Genomic DNA, 19215 nt, shown 5'->3' with positions numbered 1-19215 from the left:
CCTCCCTTTTCAAGTAATGGTTAAAAGAGGGGAAGGGAGAGTTGCCTATCTTTCCAAATCAACAAATGGATAAATGTACCAATTTAATTGACAATACTTTGAAAGAGAATGAAAACATACACTACATTTCCATTATTATTGCAAAAATATAAATAAACAAGAAAGCCCACCCCTTTTTTCTTTTCTCTTTGTTCTTTCCTTTCTTTTTTTTCTCCTTCTCCCATTTCTTCTTCATTTTCTCTGGCAAGAATGGAGCTTCAACTGCCGGTGGCCATTGATAAGTATATATTTTACATATTTTTAGTGTATTTTATTAGTTAGTTTTGGTATATTTTATCTACCTTTATAGCTAATTAACCAGGATTCTAGTGAAAATATGCATTTTGTGGTTTAAAGTATAAAAATTGTATTTATATGAATTTTTATAGTGAAAACTTCATGTTTTTGTAGGTTTCATGATTCAATCATCAATTAGAGTGAATTGAGAGGATAATTAGATGATTCATGATGATTTTGAAGTGGTTTAAAGAAGATATGAAGTGCAAGAGAGGAAATGCAATCAAGAACAAAAGAAGAAAAGTTTTTCAGTTTTGACACCTTGTGGTATTTTGGTTATATCTTGAGTTAAAAGCATTGGATTTAGATGATTCTTAAATCATTTTGAAACTAAAAGATATATCTACATTTGATATGAAAACATCGAAGTCCAGTTCAGTCATTTTCCTTGTAAAAATGTCGAAATACAGAAGTGCATGTGCATTGTCGAAAGCTCAAATAGAGCTCTAGCTAGCTAAGAGTATTTTGGTCATATCGTAGTCCACAGAGCTCCAAATGACATCATTCTTGAGGTATTGGAAAGCTAATAAAAGGGCTACAACTTTTATGTTTTGTACAAGAGGTAGTTCGGCCTCCATCATTGAAAAAATATCAGTTGAAATAGTGTTGATATGAAAACGCGACTATTCAATATGCGAGATGAAGTCGCGTATTCCTCAGGTTGCGTATTCTCTTCTGTTTTCTGCAAATTGCTCATCAACTTGCCCTACTTTCACACAACTTTTTCATCTCAGTTCTAACTGTCAATTTCGGCTGTATCTAATCAAGAAAAGTGTGAAAAGTTGGAAAGACAACTCATAGGAGTTTCAAGAGTAAAAAATGATAACTAGAAACAACTCATTTGGCTCTTGAATTCTCTATAAATAGCAGCCTTTGGAGACCATTTTCAAAACTTTGGAAGGCTAGAAAAACTCACAAAAAATTTAGCTTTCACTAGAATTTCTTTAGTTCATTAGTTAGGGTAATATAAAGTAGTTAGTGTAGTTTTTCTTTTTTGTATTTGTAATTAGATTTAGATGAAGATTTGAAGAGCAAAAATGGAGAGTTTGAAGCTCATGTGACAAGGGTGACTTCTCTTCTATCACTTTCTCTTTTATATTTGATTTTATGTTTAACTATATTACAAGTTTGGTGTTTATTTTCATGTTTTGCTAAAGTTTATGTCTAGAGTTATGGATGAACTGTCTATACCTTGTTTGTGATGTTTATTTGGTTATTTGATGATACTATTTTGAGCAAGTTATTTATCACTTTTATTTTTCTAATAATGATTAACCAACCATTAATTTTGATAATCTAAATGTGTTAAGTTTGCAATGAGAATTGGAATTTAACACTAGTTCAAGGAAGTGATAGTCAAAGAAGCGATAAACCTAGAGAGTAAACTCACGAGAGTAGAGGAGTGTGAGGACCCGAAAATTATCTTTCTTTTATCTTATTTCTTTGAGCACGTTTCCTTTACTTTACATTATCACCTTAATTTCCTTGATATTTTTGTAAGTGAGTCAAGTTTTAAAAATCATTTTCTTTTTATAAGTTAGTACATGTTAAATTTGAAGTGCATTATGGAAGTGAGACCCGCTAATACGGTAATTTTGATAAAATTTTGAAGATTAAAAGGAGTTTTGTACTAAGGAATATTATTTTGTAAGGTGTTAAAAGATAATTAGAGATTGGTTAGATATTTTAGTGATTAGAAGACAACAAGATGAGGATTAACCATTTGAGGACTTTTGTCAACAAAGTTTTGGATCTATGACTTTGACTCCAACCTTTCTTATTGTAAGAACCCTCACTTAAAACATAAATTCTCCTAAATCACTTGCATTGCCTTAAGATTAAATCAATTATACATTTTCTTGCATTGCATTTCATTGCCTTTTACATGAATCACTACAAGAATTTTGGTCATCAGTGATAACTATTTTTCGTCACAAATAATCAAAAAGTCGTCACTGATGACCATTATTGACAACATTTCAGTTGTCGCAAGGTCGTCACTGAATCTCCGTCGGTAAAAGTATACAGTGACGACTTTAAAGTCGTCAGTAAATAGAACCTTTTTTATGACAATCTATGTCGTCAGTAAAAGATGAAAGTATACAGTGACGACCTTAGAGTCGTCAGTGAATGAAACTTTTTATGACAACATATGTCATCAGTAAAAGCTATAAATCTAGTGACAACACCTTCTCTTGTCAGTAATGCAAGGGATGCATGAAGGGACGATAGTGAGGGCATAGGGGAATTAGTGACAACTTTGTTGTCAATAAACCCCTGAAGGGGAATTAGTGACAACTTTGTTGTCAATAAACCCCTGATCAACTGTGGCAACAATCCCTTATCAATAGACAGTTTTGATTGAGTGATAATAACAATTGTCAATAAAGACATCCTGCCTAGAAAAATACTACTCATTTACAACACCTTACACATGACTTTCCTACTACAATAATATCTAAAAAATGAAAATATCAGCAATGTTTAATAAATAACAAATGTAGCCACCCGTTACAATAGAATATGCCAAAATAATATATTAAATATTCAAATGTCATAAATAAGTGCAACATCATAGTACAAATAGTTTCATAAGTTTGAGTAGAACAAATACTACTCATATAAGTCAAGGCTGCACTAAAAAACATATTCCAAGTCCCAAAACATTTCCTGCGCTTCTGAAACATTTTCTAAACTTAAGACAGCACTATAACCACAGTTTTTGAGCCGACATGTAAGCCGTACTGCTAATCTTCTTCGAAACCTCCAAAATGAGCAATATATCTGCAATAAAGTAGTAAAGTTATTAGTAAAGTTATCAGGTGACAAAAGCAAAACAGTCTCTAATTGCTAAATAAACAACAAAAGTAACAAACATTCACTAATCTGATACCACCGTAATGAATGCAGCAATTGCAGCAGAAATAGAGTGATAAGGGGGAGAGAAACTAGACTTGAGGAAGAAGAAAGAGAGATATTATTCAAAATGATTTTTTCATGTTGCCCAATCCAGATTTCTGCATTCTTATACAGCTCAAGAATAACAAAATAACTACTTGATTGTTGACTCAGCACAACAGTCTAACTAACAAGGAAGATTCCCTTTAACTACTTGAAGGAAATACATTTCGCATGTACTATACTGGTATTCTTCAAGTGAAATACTATACTAGAAATACATTAATTCTTCAAGTTGAAACTGACAATCCACTGCAGAGAGACCAAACAGTACTATACTGATATTAAAGGCTAGACGGACACAAATTAATGGAAGGGGAGAAGATGGAGAAGGGGAGAGTATGTGTAACAGGTGGAACTGGACTTTTTGGCATTATGGTTGATCAAAAGGCTTCTTGAAGATGGTTATTCTGTCAACGCTACAATTAGGTCCTCTTCAGGTTCATGTTTGCTAATTTACTAGTAATTAGTTCTTTACTTGAATTACTTTACCATTTCCATCTGCAACTTTACATATCATCAGAACAACAGTTTTTGGCAACTAAGTAGGAGCTAATTTCAGAAACGAAGGTGGTCTGAGACAGAACAGCAAATTCTTTGCACCATATTTCTAACAAGAAATCAGAAGCTTTGGTCAGCAGAGACAAAGGGAATGAAGAAGACAGTGCCATGATAAAATTCAACCAGGAAAGAAAGGATTTTCCAGAGTAAATGCGGTAATTAGGAGCCATCAAAGTTTCCGTCTGAGCTTTAAAGCCTAAATGTCATTGCAAAATAGAAAAACTAGAATCAGGACACCACATAGCAAATCATTAGGCTAAACTGGAAATTGCATGACATTAATGTTTAGCAAGTATTCAAAAAGCTAAATCAGTATTTTGTTTTTGCCGTTCATTCCTAACCTAAATTAGTAAGCAGATATCAAATCTTCCTACTCTCTCCACAACGACCAGTAGTGACATAGACACTACACTAGTTTGTGTTCAAAACACTGAGAATAATAAGTGGCACCCACAAGAATGAAAGGGAGAGACAGGTCCAGAATTGCCATGAACCTTTGAAACCTGCAAGATGCAAGCGTTTCTGTATCTATTTCGCGAAATCTGGGATGTACAACTTTAGGAGTATGCACCCTTCACTGGTTTTTGCAGCAAAATTAAGTTTAACACGATTTACAGCCAGCTCTTTCAATCTTTTTTCCTTACGACAAGAACAGGGGTCTTGGCATTGTGGATGCAGTAGTTGCTGACACTCCCCAGAAAAGCCCTGAAATCCAAGTTGCAAATTAACTTCCATCAGTCCAATAGGCAAATAGGACAATGCCACAAACCAGACGCTCATGTATGTACAATGCTATAAGGTCTATGATCAATGCTCCAGACTCTGAAACGTGAAACTCATACATAGTGAAAGATAGAACCTTGAAAGGTATTCCAGAAACTGCATGTTTTTGTGGATTGTATTTTCATTTCTTAGAGATGGAGCCTCAAATATGTATAAAAGGTGGCCAGAATGACCTCTTTATGGCTCCCCGACCATGGCTGCCCAACACTAGCATGCTGACTTTGAATTTTTCTACTGCTTCACAATGGCATCTTTAGGATCTCCCACTTCTGTTGCTGTCTGAGCAGTTACCTGAGATTTCAAGAAATTGAGCTTCCAATTAAAGTGCATCCGTGAACTTCAAATCAAATGTGTTACAGTTGCTACACTAATTAGTTAGCTTTACAACCATATAACATGATGCCTTCCTCAGGGGAATTGGATTTTACCCCACACATAACTGAAAAATGAAAAGCGCCTGTTTGGTACTAAAATCTAAGGAAATCACAATTAATAATAACTGTTAGTGATTCCTTACCCCATGTTTGGCACATACATCCTTGCCTAAATAAGCAAATTCAACGAATTCTTTCACTCCTGCCAAATATCTAGGATGCAAGTAATCTTTAATTGTCATCCAACTCCTATCCATGTTTTTTCACAAGCACTGTTGATCCTAACACAAAAAAATACGCAACCATGATACTACAAAGACAACACATATAATAAATATAGGAAATTAAGCTCAATACAGGAAATTAATCTTCCCATACAACAATAATAAAAATTAAACAAAATACAACACAGCTATTAGTAAATTCAAACATGTCACAACTACACATTTGGTTCATAAATACAAAAAGGAAACTAACTGTCAAACATGTCACAAATACACCTGGACGTTCTTGTCAAAAAGGAAACAAACTTTTGGTTCATAAAGAAGACAACAAAACGAAAAGGACAGGGGAGAAATTTAATTATTAGATCTCAGTGGAGATTTCCTGGGACGGCACTGAGATCACAATAACAAACAACCAGTTCAATCAATGGCTATCAATACCTGGAGCAGTATAAAAATTTTAAAAAGGGTATCCCTCTAAAGTTATTAGTTCTTAATTAAGTCTAGGTAGAATATTTTAAAAGGTGTTCTTATCTCATTAAACACTAGTTAAAATATTTTAATCACATGTTATTTATCATCTGAATATACATATTCGCAATTATTATTTTCTTTTATATTTATGCATTTTTCTGTTTAACTTTAATTTTCTAAAATTTAACACTTGAATTATTTCTTAATGAGTATCTAATGAATAAATAACCCTTACTTTAATTAGGCAAGTTCAGCTCCTTGTGAGATCTCAGTTGAGGTTTTTGGGGACAGCACTAAGATCACATTAACAAACTAGCGCAATTAGTGGCCATTGTTATCTAAGGCCCTGGAAAGACCAATTAGGGAAAAGGCACCATTAAAGTTTTTACCCCAGTCAAAAGTTTGATAGTAGTTTGTCTAGTTCTTTTTTTCTTTTTCTTTTGTTCCCGCTTAATGTTTTCATGCTTATCTGTTCTTCTCTCGTGTTTGAGGTTGTCTACAATTTTACTTTTGGGTCCAAAATTTGCAGTCAGATGATTAGCAGTTTTGATTAATTTTCAGTGAGAGTTGTATTGTGCACCCTTTGAAATGTATGTAAGTACTAAATCTCGCCATACTAATGGTAAGATATCGAAAATTCATCTACTATCTTAACAGAATTTACATCTTACATAAGTAAACTTACCAGTTGTAACATGGTAACTTGGTGCCTTCACGACACCACAACATTTAGCAGTTATAAATGTTAAGAATTTTCCACAAAGCCACTTTATAAAATCTTCAATGAAGGTTATCTAATTTTCAAATTTGTTAAGTATAATACTATAATGTGAGCACAACAATATGACCACTTTGCTTTATTCCAAAAAAAAGTGATGATAATAAATGGATAGGAACAAAACCATCCGAAATGGGACTCAAATCAATATTCAACATTAATTGGTTCACATTTTCCACAAGTCAACATCCCATTTTTTTTAATCTGGATTTTCTTTGAAAGCAAATTGATACACAAATCCAAGATAAAAATAAGAAGAAAACGAGTGAAATAGTTCCTCAATAAGGACAGTCTTCATCCAGCATTTGCTGTGATTGAGTTATTATGGGTCCTAGACATAAGACATTTTTTCTTTCTTTTTCCTTTTCTTGGTGCGAGTATCCATAAATTGTTATTTACCATCTGGACAAGAAGGAAAGTCCAAAATACATTCAAAGCATCTCTATCAATTTTCTTCAGGCCCCATGCCATGGACAGAGCATGATAGCTATATATCAAGAACTTTTATTGTTTCAATATACTCTTGCGAATAGGAATTAAAATGCAAAACACAGCCACGTCTACAAGCTCAATTAGCATGATAGCTATATATCAATCTACTGTGTGCAATGCAAAACACAAACTCGTCTACAATCTCAATTAGCCACAACCTATGTAGCCACAATTGTTGAGGAATTCAAGGGATCAGGAAAGGGCTAAATCTGTGTAGCCACAGCCTGTATGTTAGGAGGCTGTTATGAACCCATACATACCCGAAATAAAATGTTGACAAAAAATTAACAAGGGTAAAACCCACAAGTAAGTAGAATCCAAAAGGAGGAGATGACTCCATCCATAAATCAAATGAAACCCAAAAAACTGGACTGAAATTTTTGGGAAAAAAAAATTAGGGCAAAACATTTTGGGGGAAAATTAGGGAGGAAAAAGAGAATCGGCATACCTTTTTTGGTAGAGAGTTGCTACTAAATGTGGTCTTCTATTTGATCATTTCCGAGCCAACATCAATTAGGAGATGGCGAGGAGACGGGCGAGGAGATGTTTCGGCAAGGAGATGGCGAGGAGCAGTGTGCTACGGTTGGTTCTAAGTGTTAGCTGTTGGCTTTAGGATACTGATAGTGTGTGTTTTGTTCGGTGATACTGGTAGTGTTGGCTTTAGGATACTGGTAGTGTTGGCTATTTCGTTCTAAGTGTTCTAAGTGTTTCCGCGCCTCTCCTCAAAATATTGACTTTGAATGAAATTTCAATTCCTTAGATTTCCCCCTTGTTCAGTACCAAAATTTCAATCAACGTTTTTTAGTTTCCAACATTTTAGTTGAATTAATACTTTACTAATATAATATTACTTGCTACTTTTAAATATTTTTGTAAAAATATTCATAATGGATGAGAAAATTATGTTGAAATATTACAAGCGGTAAATGCACCTTGGATCTGCTTCAAATAGTTAATTTTTATGACATCAAACAGTTGATCCGATATTAATATTACAAGTGAATTTTTAGCTTCAAATTTTAATTAAATTTACTAATGTATTTCTAATCACTACTTCTTAACATATTTATCAAAAAATTATAATGGATGAAAAATTTTTGCTAAATTCAAAGAACTAGTAAATATATTCTTTCTCAAGTTGTAATAGTTTATATAGTTGTTATAACTAGAAACTTTCATTAATTTTTTTCAGTTAAAAACCTATTGAGTAACTATGACTAGTTTAATAAATCATCAAATTTTTAAAAAATTAAATTAACATTTAAGTAACTATGACTAGTTTAATAAATCATCAAATTTTTAAAAAAATTAAATTAATATTGAGGCTCACAATTAAATAAAGTCATAGTTAATAAATCATCAAATTTTAAAAAAATTAAATTAATATTGAGGCTCACAATTAAATAAAGTCATAGTTAATAAATCATCAAATTTTAAAAAATTAAATTAATATTGAGGCTCACAATTAAATAAATGCATTAGAGATGTTCAAGTTAGTGATGATACTTATGTTGTCACTAACTACGCTATAGTTTTACTGAAAAAAATTTGTCGTCAGTAAACATAAACAGTGACAACAATGAAAAGTTGTCAAAAAAAGCGGTAGAATTACTGACAACATTTATCAAGTCGTCACTATCGCAAATCTCGCGCCATCCAAGTCCTATGGCGCGAAATAGTTTTGTGACGACAATTAAAGGTTGTCACTGAAAACTCAGTTGCTTTGAGTCAATTGTGACAACCTTCAAAGTCGTGACTAAACAACCTCATTTTGTGACAACTTTTTGTCATCACAAAGAAATGTTGTCACTAATGACCTTTTTTCTTGTAGTGAATTGAAACATCTCCTTGAATTGACATTATTTTATTTCACTATATACACTAATACGAAATATCCTTTTAATTGTGTTTGAGATTTTATGTGGTAGTTTAAGGATGTTAAATAGACATTGAAAAAACTTGAAGGGAAGAAACCTCATTAGGCAAAGTTTAAAGGAAGAATGACCAAGATTGAGCCATGTGGCAAAACCCTAATCATTCATCTTATTTAACCAAGGAAATTAGAAGAACTTAAACCAATTTGACTCCATTATTTTTCCTTAGCTTCCAAGAGAAGAGAGAAAACTCAATTTTTCATGCTTTTAAACCCTAACTTGATCTTTGAGCAAAAATCAAAAGTGAAGGAACCTAGGTTAGTTGAGTGAACTACCTTCAAGTCTAGTGTGTGATTCAAGTTTGGAGTTTTGATTTTGGTGGCTTTTTGGGTGATTCAAGCTTCACTTAAGAAAGGTAAATGATCTTTAAACCTTAGTTTTATTGTATTATATCAAGTGTTTAATGTATGGATGACAAACTAGAGGTTAAGTTGAGGTTGTTTGTGGTGGAATTTCTTAAGCTAAGTAAGTAGAAGTAGGGTTGGATGTTTAGCATGCCATGTGTTTGATTATTTTGTCTAAACTTTGTTTATGGTTTTCTTGATGTACTAACATGTTTTGGATCCTGTTAAAGTTAGGGATAACTCTTGAAATGTTGTTTAGTTAACTATAATGAAAGGATAGAGGTTGGTGTTGCATGTGAACTTGTGGACTGTTTTGTTTTTCCTTTGCTGTCCAGCCATGGATTGGAGATTCTCCTTAATTAAACCTAGGAAACTTGGTTAAACATTGGTTAAGCTTATGTGTGAGTTGAGATGGAAATGAATCAAAAAGTAGTTGTTTTGGGGAAGTTAGTTGACTGTTTTGGTTCTTCCTTTTGGCTAGACTGTTTTGGTTCACTTAATCATTTTGTGCGTAGCATTTTAAACTTCAATGGTACTAGATAACTTGATCCCCTATATATGAACTCTAGGAGAGTGAATTGGATGAATTTGAGCCAAAACAAGTGAAATTAGATAGAAGAAATAGGGCACCTTTGTCTTGGTGTTGAGCTGATCAGAACAAAAAAATCAACCAATTTCCCCGAACCACTAGTATTGATAGGAGAGGAACTAGAGTGTGCATTTGGTACCGTTGAAAATTCTTTGAGTCTAGTTTCTAACGCCGCTAACGGCGCGTGATTTCGACCTTTCTACAATGAGATATGGCCATGTTCCCGAAACTACGCGGGCGCAACTGTTTTACCCGCGAAGACTACTTTGAATTTGAATAAGATTTTTCTTTTATTCAACTTTCTTGCATTTATCAAACTTGTTTTCTTATGACATTTTCCTATATTTTGGTCATACTTGCATGGTCAATTGAGTTGATTTAACCACTCACTTGGTCACCTAATGAACTTATAATTGAGTTGGAAAATGAATCTAGATTGTTAACGACTTTCAATCGTTGCCCTAGGATTTGGAAGCGAAGATGAACGTAACCAAGGAACTTGATGAATAAGCTCTGCATTTCTTAACAGGTGGGTGTTCTAAATGCATGAAAATATTTACATGGAATGTCTCCTTGCTTGAATGACATGCTTGTTTGGTTAAAGTAATTGCTCTTGAATTGATGACCTTTGGGACGAGAATCCTTTGTAGTTAACTTCTTGATATTGACATGAAATGAATTGCTTTACTTGCACTTGACTTGTTGGTCACTCGAATGGTTATTCTACCGACTTTCTTGTGTGCTTGGGGCACGTGTTACCTTGTCACTGTTGCTAGAAATTGCTAGGTACTTGATTTATCATCGCATAGGTAAGTGTGTACTTTATTGCACTGGACCTAATTCGACTAAATTTTTAATATTTTGTTAAAATAGGTTCTGATCATTTTGATAAAACTGAAATATGGCCAGAATCCGGCCACTTTCTGGCTGAATTTTCAATCGAATTTGAGGCAGTGAGCATAAAAAATTTTAAAGTCTTCCTTGTCAATCCGGCCTTGAATCCGGCCAATATTTGGCCAGATATGTGGCTGGATTTGCTGAAGAAATTTCTGATTTCTGCAGTTTTCCTCCTATTTTCTTGTTTGATCAGGTTTTCGCACCATTCGATTTTCAACTATTTGGACTTTAGATACTGGAAATGCTTGGAACATGATATGTTGAGCTTATTTGCGACTTGAACCTGTTTAAGTGAGTGTGTTCTTATATACGCTCAATTGATCTAACTTGACTAAACACTTGATATCTCATTCATGCGTGAACAAGTAATTTGATTTATATGTAACCTATATATTGATTTGAAATACTTGGAATGCTTGAAAATGTGAATTACTGTACATTTCTTATGATTTGATTATGACGAGGTGAATGTGTTCTTATTCACACTCGACTTTCATGAACTTGAATTAATCAATCTTGCATGTGGACTTGCCTATTTATGTGCATGATTGTAGACCGACTGCATTCCTTTGCAGCAATTGAACTGTAGACCGGCTGCATTTCTCTTGTAGCGGTTGAATAGTAGACCGGCTACATTTTTCTGATAGCAGTTGAATTGGGTCTTGGACTTTATCCGAGACGTCGAGTAAGGGAAATCTAATGTTACTCATATGTATGCGTGAATGTAGGTCGGTAACGACTGAACTGAGTTCTCGTTGGATCTCTTACTTGAGACCTGCCCTAGAGCGGTCGAGTAAACTGGACAACTTTAGGTAAAGGACAAGTTCCTAACCTGTTTATTCCTGACTGGAATTTATCACTCAAACACTGATATTACTAAATACGGAGCGTTAAGTGATAACCAACGTCTCCAATCATTACTACGTGAGCGTTGGATGGCAGCCAACGACTCCATTCTTGATTACATGAATACTTGGGGTTATAAGTTAAATCTTGAATTACTGAATATCTGGGATTATACTCCATTCTCGAATCGAGCCGGTAAGGGCTTGGTCGAGGAGATCGACGAACCTTGGATACTTCTTCGACGATCGGGCCCGATAGGGGGTATGTTTGTTGGACAAAAATCGGTGTAAAGTGGTGATCTACGGACATTATAGTTTTGTGGTTGACGGAGAACTTGCTCTTGAGAGCATTTTCTATTCTTTGCCATGAATGTGTTCTTTACTGTACATTTTTGCATGATTTTTTGTCTATTTGCTTAACTATATACTGGGTTATGATCTATTTGAGTTTTGACTTGTTTCTTGATATCTGGTGTATGGTCTTGCCTGTTATATTACCTGCTTGTTTTCTTGGAATTTCACTAGAATTCTAGCTCATTCCATGCAAAATTTGTTTTCCTTACAAGGATAAGAACATGAGAGATTGATTTGAGGAGGGTCTCGATTTCTTCTAAATTTGTTAGTTGCTCGAGTGAATACTTCATAGATGTCTAGTCAGCCTGTTTGTTTTGATTTTTTTGCAAGTATGACTCTTTGACAGTATTATAGATTGTATGGACATTGGAGGTCCGTGAGTGTACCTATATTGACGGATGTAATTAATATCGCTTGTATTATTGAGATTATTGTTTGTAAACTTTATGATGTATGATTGAGTCCTAGCGAAAGTTAGATAGACGGTCTGCCAAACCCCTTGGGTACGCCCTAGGGGAAGGTGGGGCTGTTACAAGGAGCACTTTTGTGGCTTTAGTGACTTGTTTCATATAATTTCATAAAAGAAATGAACTTGTAGTTATTTCATAACCACGAGAGTAGGTATGGTTTAATTGTAAATATAGTTGATTCACTACGAGAATAGGTTTCACATACATTAGAAAATGAGCAAATTGCACAAAATGTTACTAAACTATTGTGAGGTGCCGCTTTTGATCACTAAACTTTTTATTAGTAAAAAATGTCACTGAACTAGTAAATCTGTATTATTTTGATCACTCCATGTACTTATGCCGTTAGAAGAGATGGAAAGTAACTTTTTGAGGGGCAATTTTGTCTGCATAGACTTTGTGGGAAAAATTTCATCTGGTAAATAAAGGGACAACGGTGGGGTTTGGAATGTTGGTAAAGTTTTTGACAAAGTAAACAATGACAGTGAAAAGTATCAAAATTGATCTAGCAAAATCAAAGTAATTAGTGAGAAGAATCAAAGAACCGGCAAAAAATGAAGATTAGCAGTGAAGAATAGGTGATCGACGGCAGCAAACTGGGTGAAATGGCAAAGGGATAAGTTCATTGATCAGTACACATTATACGGTAAGAAATATTACAATCCTCCTTTAGTATATTTGGATAATGTTTGATTAATGGTGTTGTTTGTGTTTTGAGTATAATGAAGTATTTAGCCAGAGTGTTTATTGGGTTTAGGGTTTACTGATGTGATCCGATTGTTTAGAAAAGGACATAAGAACGATTGACTTCCCCTTTTGTCGTAGAAGTGGGTTGCAAAGAGTCCTACAAGAACACTATATCTTGTAATTTACTCATAAAAAAATAAACTTTTCAAAATGCAGTTGTCTGATTCGGGTTAATTAACAAATGGGGGTTAAGTATTTTTATGAGTAGAACAACATGTATGACAATAAAAAATGGTGATTAACAAGAATCGTGTTGTTTGTCTTTGTTGTTGCTGCAGTTCCTGATAAACCTGTTTTTTCGATTAAACTCCACCACGGTGGTAAAATTAAGGGAGAGAAATACAAGAGTTATATGGACGGAGAGATTGATTATTTCGATCTTTGTCATGCTGATTTTATGTCGATTCATGAAATAAATGAAATGGTGGAAGAATGTGGGCACAATAATACCATGTTATATTAGTACATTGACCCTAGAAGGGATTTGAACCATGGACTGATGGAATTTCGAGCGGATGAAGACATTAGACAATTTTTTGGTTGGGTTTATGAGTATAAGTTGATAGAAGTATATTGTCATCGTGTAACACTTGAAGAAATATATGAGTTGCACAAGAAAAAGCAACTGAAACAGTCATCACAGAGAAAGAGTTTAGTGGTAATAGAGGAGATCTTGGATGATGGTGAAATTCTTACACAACAAGCAGCAGTACCTCATAGACGAAAAAAAGGAGGCCAAGCTGGTAGATCAGTTGTAGCTTTAGAGTGGAAGCTTGACCATGCTGGTGAAGATGAAGATTCATACCAAAAATCTTCTAGGAGATGTGAGTAGGCCAACAACAATATACATGAGTCCGAGCCACAAATGCATAGCCAAGTTGATAATGACTCAACTCCATCAAGTCAGAATAGGAGGGACAATGACAGCTCCAGTAATAGAAGAAAAAAGATAGCAGAAAATCTTGTACCTCGAAGGCCCTTTCTGGTTCTGCTAAAAGAGTTAGAAATAATGGTGCAACAACTCTATTTGATGCACCTTGAGGTGCAGCAACTCAAGGTGCATCAAATAATGGTGCAACAACTCAAAGTGCATCAAATAATGGTGCTACAACTCAAGGTGCATCAAATGGAGGTGCAACAACTCAAGGTGCATCAAATAGAGGTGCAGCAACTCAAGGTGCATCAAACGAAGATGCAGCAACTGAAGCCAAAGCATCTGAGAATAGAGAGGAACACAACCCACTATTGGATGATCAGGTTGAAGGGGAATTAAATATTGATCCAGATTCGGAAGATAAAGATGTTCCAGTGAGATACACTAGTTTCAATGCTAGCAGAGATGGAACAGATCCCCATTTTCATGTCGGGCAAAAATTTGGAACCAAAAAATAGATCAGAGATGCTCTCAGAAATTATGCAATTATGAGTGGAAAACCTGTATACATGTACACAAGTGACAAAACAAGAATGAGAGCTAAATGTGCAGATCTGTGTAAGAGGTATATTTATGCTAGCCACGTTCCTACTTTGGGTACCCAAGACTTTGTAGTTAAGTGAATTTACGATGTCCACACCAATTGCAGCCATGCATGGAGAAATAAAAACATGACATCCGATTGGATAGCCGACAAGTTTGAAGAGTCTGTTAGATCCAATATGAACATGCCTATTAACCAATTGTTACAGAGTATAGATGAGCAATATAGCTGCGAGATCACAAGAAACAAAGGTTACAAAACACTTGCAATGGCTAAGGCTGCTATCAAAGGGTCAGCATCTCAGCAGTATGCTGATGTTGGGAGGTACGCAGCAGAACTACAAAAATGCACCTTAACACCACCATAGACATTAAGTATTCCCTAAGACCTAATCCTGAAAGTAATCCCAGATTCATGAGATTCTTCTGCTGTATGGGACCATTGAAAAAGGAATTTAGAGATGGCTGTCACACTAAGGGGGTATATCCAGGGCAGTTGTTGCCTGCTATTGAGGCAGATCCAAATAATGGTTGGTGGCCATTAGCCTGGGCAGTTGTTGAGAAGGAGGCTCGAGAACAATGGCATTGGTTTTTGAGTTTACTGAATCATGATCCAGAAATACCTTTATACTAGCAATGAATACACTTTTATTTCAGACCAACAGAAGGTTAGGAGTATTGTACTTTATCATTATAGCATGTATTTTAAAGTAATATTTTTGCAAGTGACTAAACTTTGAACTCTATTATAGGGTTTTGATAGCGCATTGCTCGAGTTATTACGAGAAACTGGCCATAGATATTGTGTACAACATATGTACAGAAATTTCAAGAAACAACATCCTGGTGAAGTGCTTAAAGAAAAATTTTGGAGCATTGCAGCAGCATCAACTGTGGAGTTCTATGAGGCAGCATTGGAAGAGCTTAAAGCATATGACCAGCAAGCTTCCGCATGGGTCAAGAGAGCTGCACCACCTCATCACTGGTGTAAGGCTTTTTTTCCACTTCACATGAAATCTGACATGCCAGTTAATAATTTGTTAGAGACATTTAATTCTCATCTATTAAATGCTAGAGAATTGCCAGTGATTGGAATGGTTGTGTTGATTAGAAAATGCATAATGGAAAGGATATCAAATAGGGTGTATTGGATGAGAAAATGTAGTGGTCCTGTGGGACCAGCAATAAAGGCTTTGATTGAGAAAAGGAAAAAGTTTTCTAGGAAATGGAAGCCGATATCAAATAATAAAGGGGGAGTATTAAGTTAGGGGACCTAAGGGGGAACAATTTGCTATGTACTTAGGAGGCAGAACATGTACATGCAGGTTGTGGCAAATTAGTGGGCTCCCCTACTGCCATGCAATTTCTGCCATTTTAAAAATTGGTTGGGACTCAAATGACTATGCTGATCAATCTTATAGTAAAGATCTATTCTTTCAAATATATAAGAATGTTCCATATCCAATTAGTGGAAATTCTTTATGGCCTCAGAGTGATACTCACATATTAGATCTTCTACTTACATGTGTCCAACCTGGTAGGCCCAAGAAAGTAAGAAGAAAAGATAGTTCTGAAAATAGAAGTGGTGTTCATGTGGGAAGGGATAATGTACAAAAATTAAGAAAGCATGTGATCATGCACTGTAGAAGATGTGGTCAGGCAAGCCACAATGCTGCTACCTGCAAAAGTGTTCCAAAAAATGGAGGTGAAGGTTGCAGTCAACCTGCTTCAGCTCCTAAACATGCTAGAAAGTCAAAAGGCACAAAAAATATGTCAAGCACAGCACATGGAGCTAATTCTCAAGAGCCTCATTTTGCTCATGTGGAAGTTCAAGGAGACTCTGCAAGGGGTGCCAATTCTCAACCACATGGAGCTGAAGAGCAAGCTACTTCATATAATGACACTTTTCACATGCTGAAAGTAATGCACAAGCTACGGAGCTATCAGAATTGCAAAAATAGTCAACTTATAACGTTGATAGTGTTGATGCCACTAATAGTATAAAAAAGTAGAAGATTAGAAAGACTAAGACACTTGTAGGTGTAAAATTTATTTCTAATTTTACTATGGCAAATAGCTAGTTTTACTATGTATTGTACTTATGTACAGGTGAGGAGAGTTAGGCCTGTCAATGATGCTGACCAGTCAACCACAGCGGCCAACAAATAATCTTTCCATTCAAAGAGAAAGTTGTCTAAAATTGACAAGATAAGGATCGACACCAACTATGAGTACTTGGGAAAAGAACCTCCTTTCAAGATTGGTAGATGGGTTGTAACATCAAGGAGCAACAGAAGTGGAAGATCAAATTAAAGGACTTGTGAATAATGTTTAGGGTTATTTGAATGTAGTCAATATTTTGTTTGGATAACTTTTTTTTGGATGTATTCTATGTCTAGGACAATTCTAGATTATTTACATGTGAAACAAGGCTAACTTTGTTGGGAGTTGTTTGGAATGACAGTGACAGGTATAACTCTTTTGTAAGGCAGTTGTTTGGAAGTGTGCATATTCAATCTCATTTTGCTGGGTCCACTAGTCTTTTGTTGTATTTGGCTTTATGTAGATGCATTTGTGAGCTACTTTTCTTTTGAATACATATGCTGGAACTAATACTTCAGTCTTTTATTCATAAACTACAATCTCAAACATCCAAGATGTAAACAACATCAACCAAAATGAGGTGTATATAACAACACTACAACCTCAACAAAAACGAGTTATCTATTAAAACATTTGATAGAATTGGTTTAGGATTTGAAGTACAACAATACTCTAGTAGCCTTCCAAACTTGTGTCCTTTGTTAGGCCCCCAAATCCACATTGATGCATTGACAATTGTCCAAGTTATAACAAAAAGAACAATGACCATTTTTTTCCCATTCTTTCTTCCAAGCTTCTTCTTCAGATTTTTTACTTGAACCTTCATTTTCTCAGTTTTGTTTTGCAACTTGAGAACTTGCTACCGCAAAGTTTCATTCTCAGTTTCCAGCCTATTTATTCTTCTTAAAAGACCAGGTATGATTTGTTTGGAATGCTCACACATTTCATCATCATACCGATTCCAATAACCACAGCCATCAACCTACAAGAAAATTATCTAAATTCTTTTTAGTCGATAAATGTCTAAAAAATTAAACATTAACCTAATTTAACGAATTTCCTATATCTTCACACACTTACCTCGCCATTTGCACATTCAATATATCTCCTTGCCAGGTTCCTATCAGTCCATGAAGTCTTCAAATTGGTTTTACTCCAACAAAAGCAGGTCGGAGTTGTTTCTTTGCGTTTTCCTCTCATGAAGCTTCAACACATTCCCAGCAAATTGCAGGTTGGAGTTCTTTCCTTGGGTATTCCTCCAATGAAGTTTCAACATATTCCTAGCAGATTGCAACTTCTTATATTGCCCCTCCTACTCCATATTTGCAGAAGAAATCTATTAGAGGATAAGGGTTTGCACTTTCTAATTGAACTTACGAGTTGTCTGACACATTTGAGAGCAATTGATGGCGAAGAGTGTCAAGGAAAGGCCGTGCAGATGAAATTTCCCCTCAAAAAATTACTTTCCATCTCTTCTAACGGATAAGTACATGGAGTGATCAAAACGGTACAGATTTACTAGTTCACTAACATTTTTGGCTAATAAAAAAGTTTAGTGATCAAAACCGGCACCTCGCAATTGTTTAGTGACATTTTGCGTAATTTGCTCTTAGGAAATTACGTCATAACTGGCTAAGATAATAGCATTCACTTGACCGGTAATTTCATTTGCAAGAATAGTAAAAAATTCCATACCTCTAGGAGTTTTTTTATTGTATTTTTGTAGTGTAAACTTAATTACTTGTACTTGTGATGAAAATCCGTTTGGATTAGCTGTTTTTGGGGGTGTTTTTGAAAAACTTTGCTGTAGCAGAGTTTTTAGAGTATATTTTGGAATATTTTTAGAAAATATTTTGGGATATTTAAGAGTAGAAGAGTTTCTAGAATATATTTTGAGATATTTTTTAAAATTTTAAAAAAATTAAACTAATTTTTAGATTACCTTTTAGAGTACTTGTTAAAAATTTTATTGTATTTGAAAAACTAGTTTTTGAAAAACACTCCAAAAACAGGGGTTCCAAACAGAATAATTGAAATCTTTTCTGTGGGATCGATCCTTAATACTTTATACTCGCTCTCGACTCGTATACTTACCAAAAATTGCATGTGGGGTATTTAGAATTTTATAAATGTAAAACTTGACTGTGCATAAGCTAATTGTATATGTATATCCCGTGCACATTAGTGATGGCAAACACTGGTGGTGCTGGACCGTCACCGGTTGTCGGCGATATTTTCGATCACAAAAACTCACCAAAATATGCCTCATCATTCAATTTTTCTATTTTCGGGCTTATTTTTTCAAAAAAAATTAATGAATCACGCTGAAATAGATAAAAATAACCCAATTTCCATTTTTCAGAACCACTCTAATCACCACGAAAGTTCATAAAATTTACACCAAAACAACCTTTATGGATTCTAGAGTACAACTATGACCTTAAATGAACAAGAAACAACCCAACTTAATTCAGT

At 34.7% G+C, this 19215-nt stretch overlaps 1 long non-coding RNA gene across 1 annotated transcript; it reads right to left on the bottom strand.

Annotated features, from left to right (window-relative positions):
- Positions 1-4494: 4494 nt before the first annotated feature.
- LOC113754084 lies at positions 4495-4888 on the bottom strand. Its single transcript, XR_003465128.1, has 2 exons — positions 4812-4888; positions 4495-4560 (listed from the first exon to the last, which is right to left on the bottom strand). It is a non-coding gene; the product is annotated as an uncharacterized LOC113754084 (long non-coding RNA).
- Positions 4889-19215: the final 14327 nt, after the last annotated feature.

The sequence above is a fragment of the Coffea eugenioides genome, chromosome 11 (genome assembly GCF_003713205.1).
Source record: "Coffea eugenioides isolate CCC68of chromosome 11, Ceug_1.0, whole genome shotgun sequence".
Classification (NCBI taxonomy): Eukaryota; Viridiplantae; Streptophyta; class Magnoliopsida; order Gentianales; family Rubiaceae; genus Coffea; species Coffea eugenioides.
This window is presented reverse-complemented; position numbering and strand designations above follow the sequence as displayed.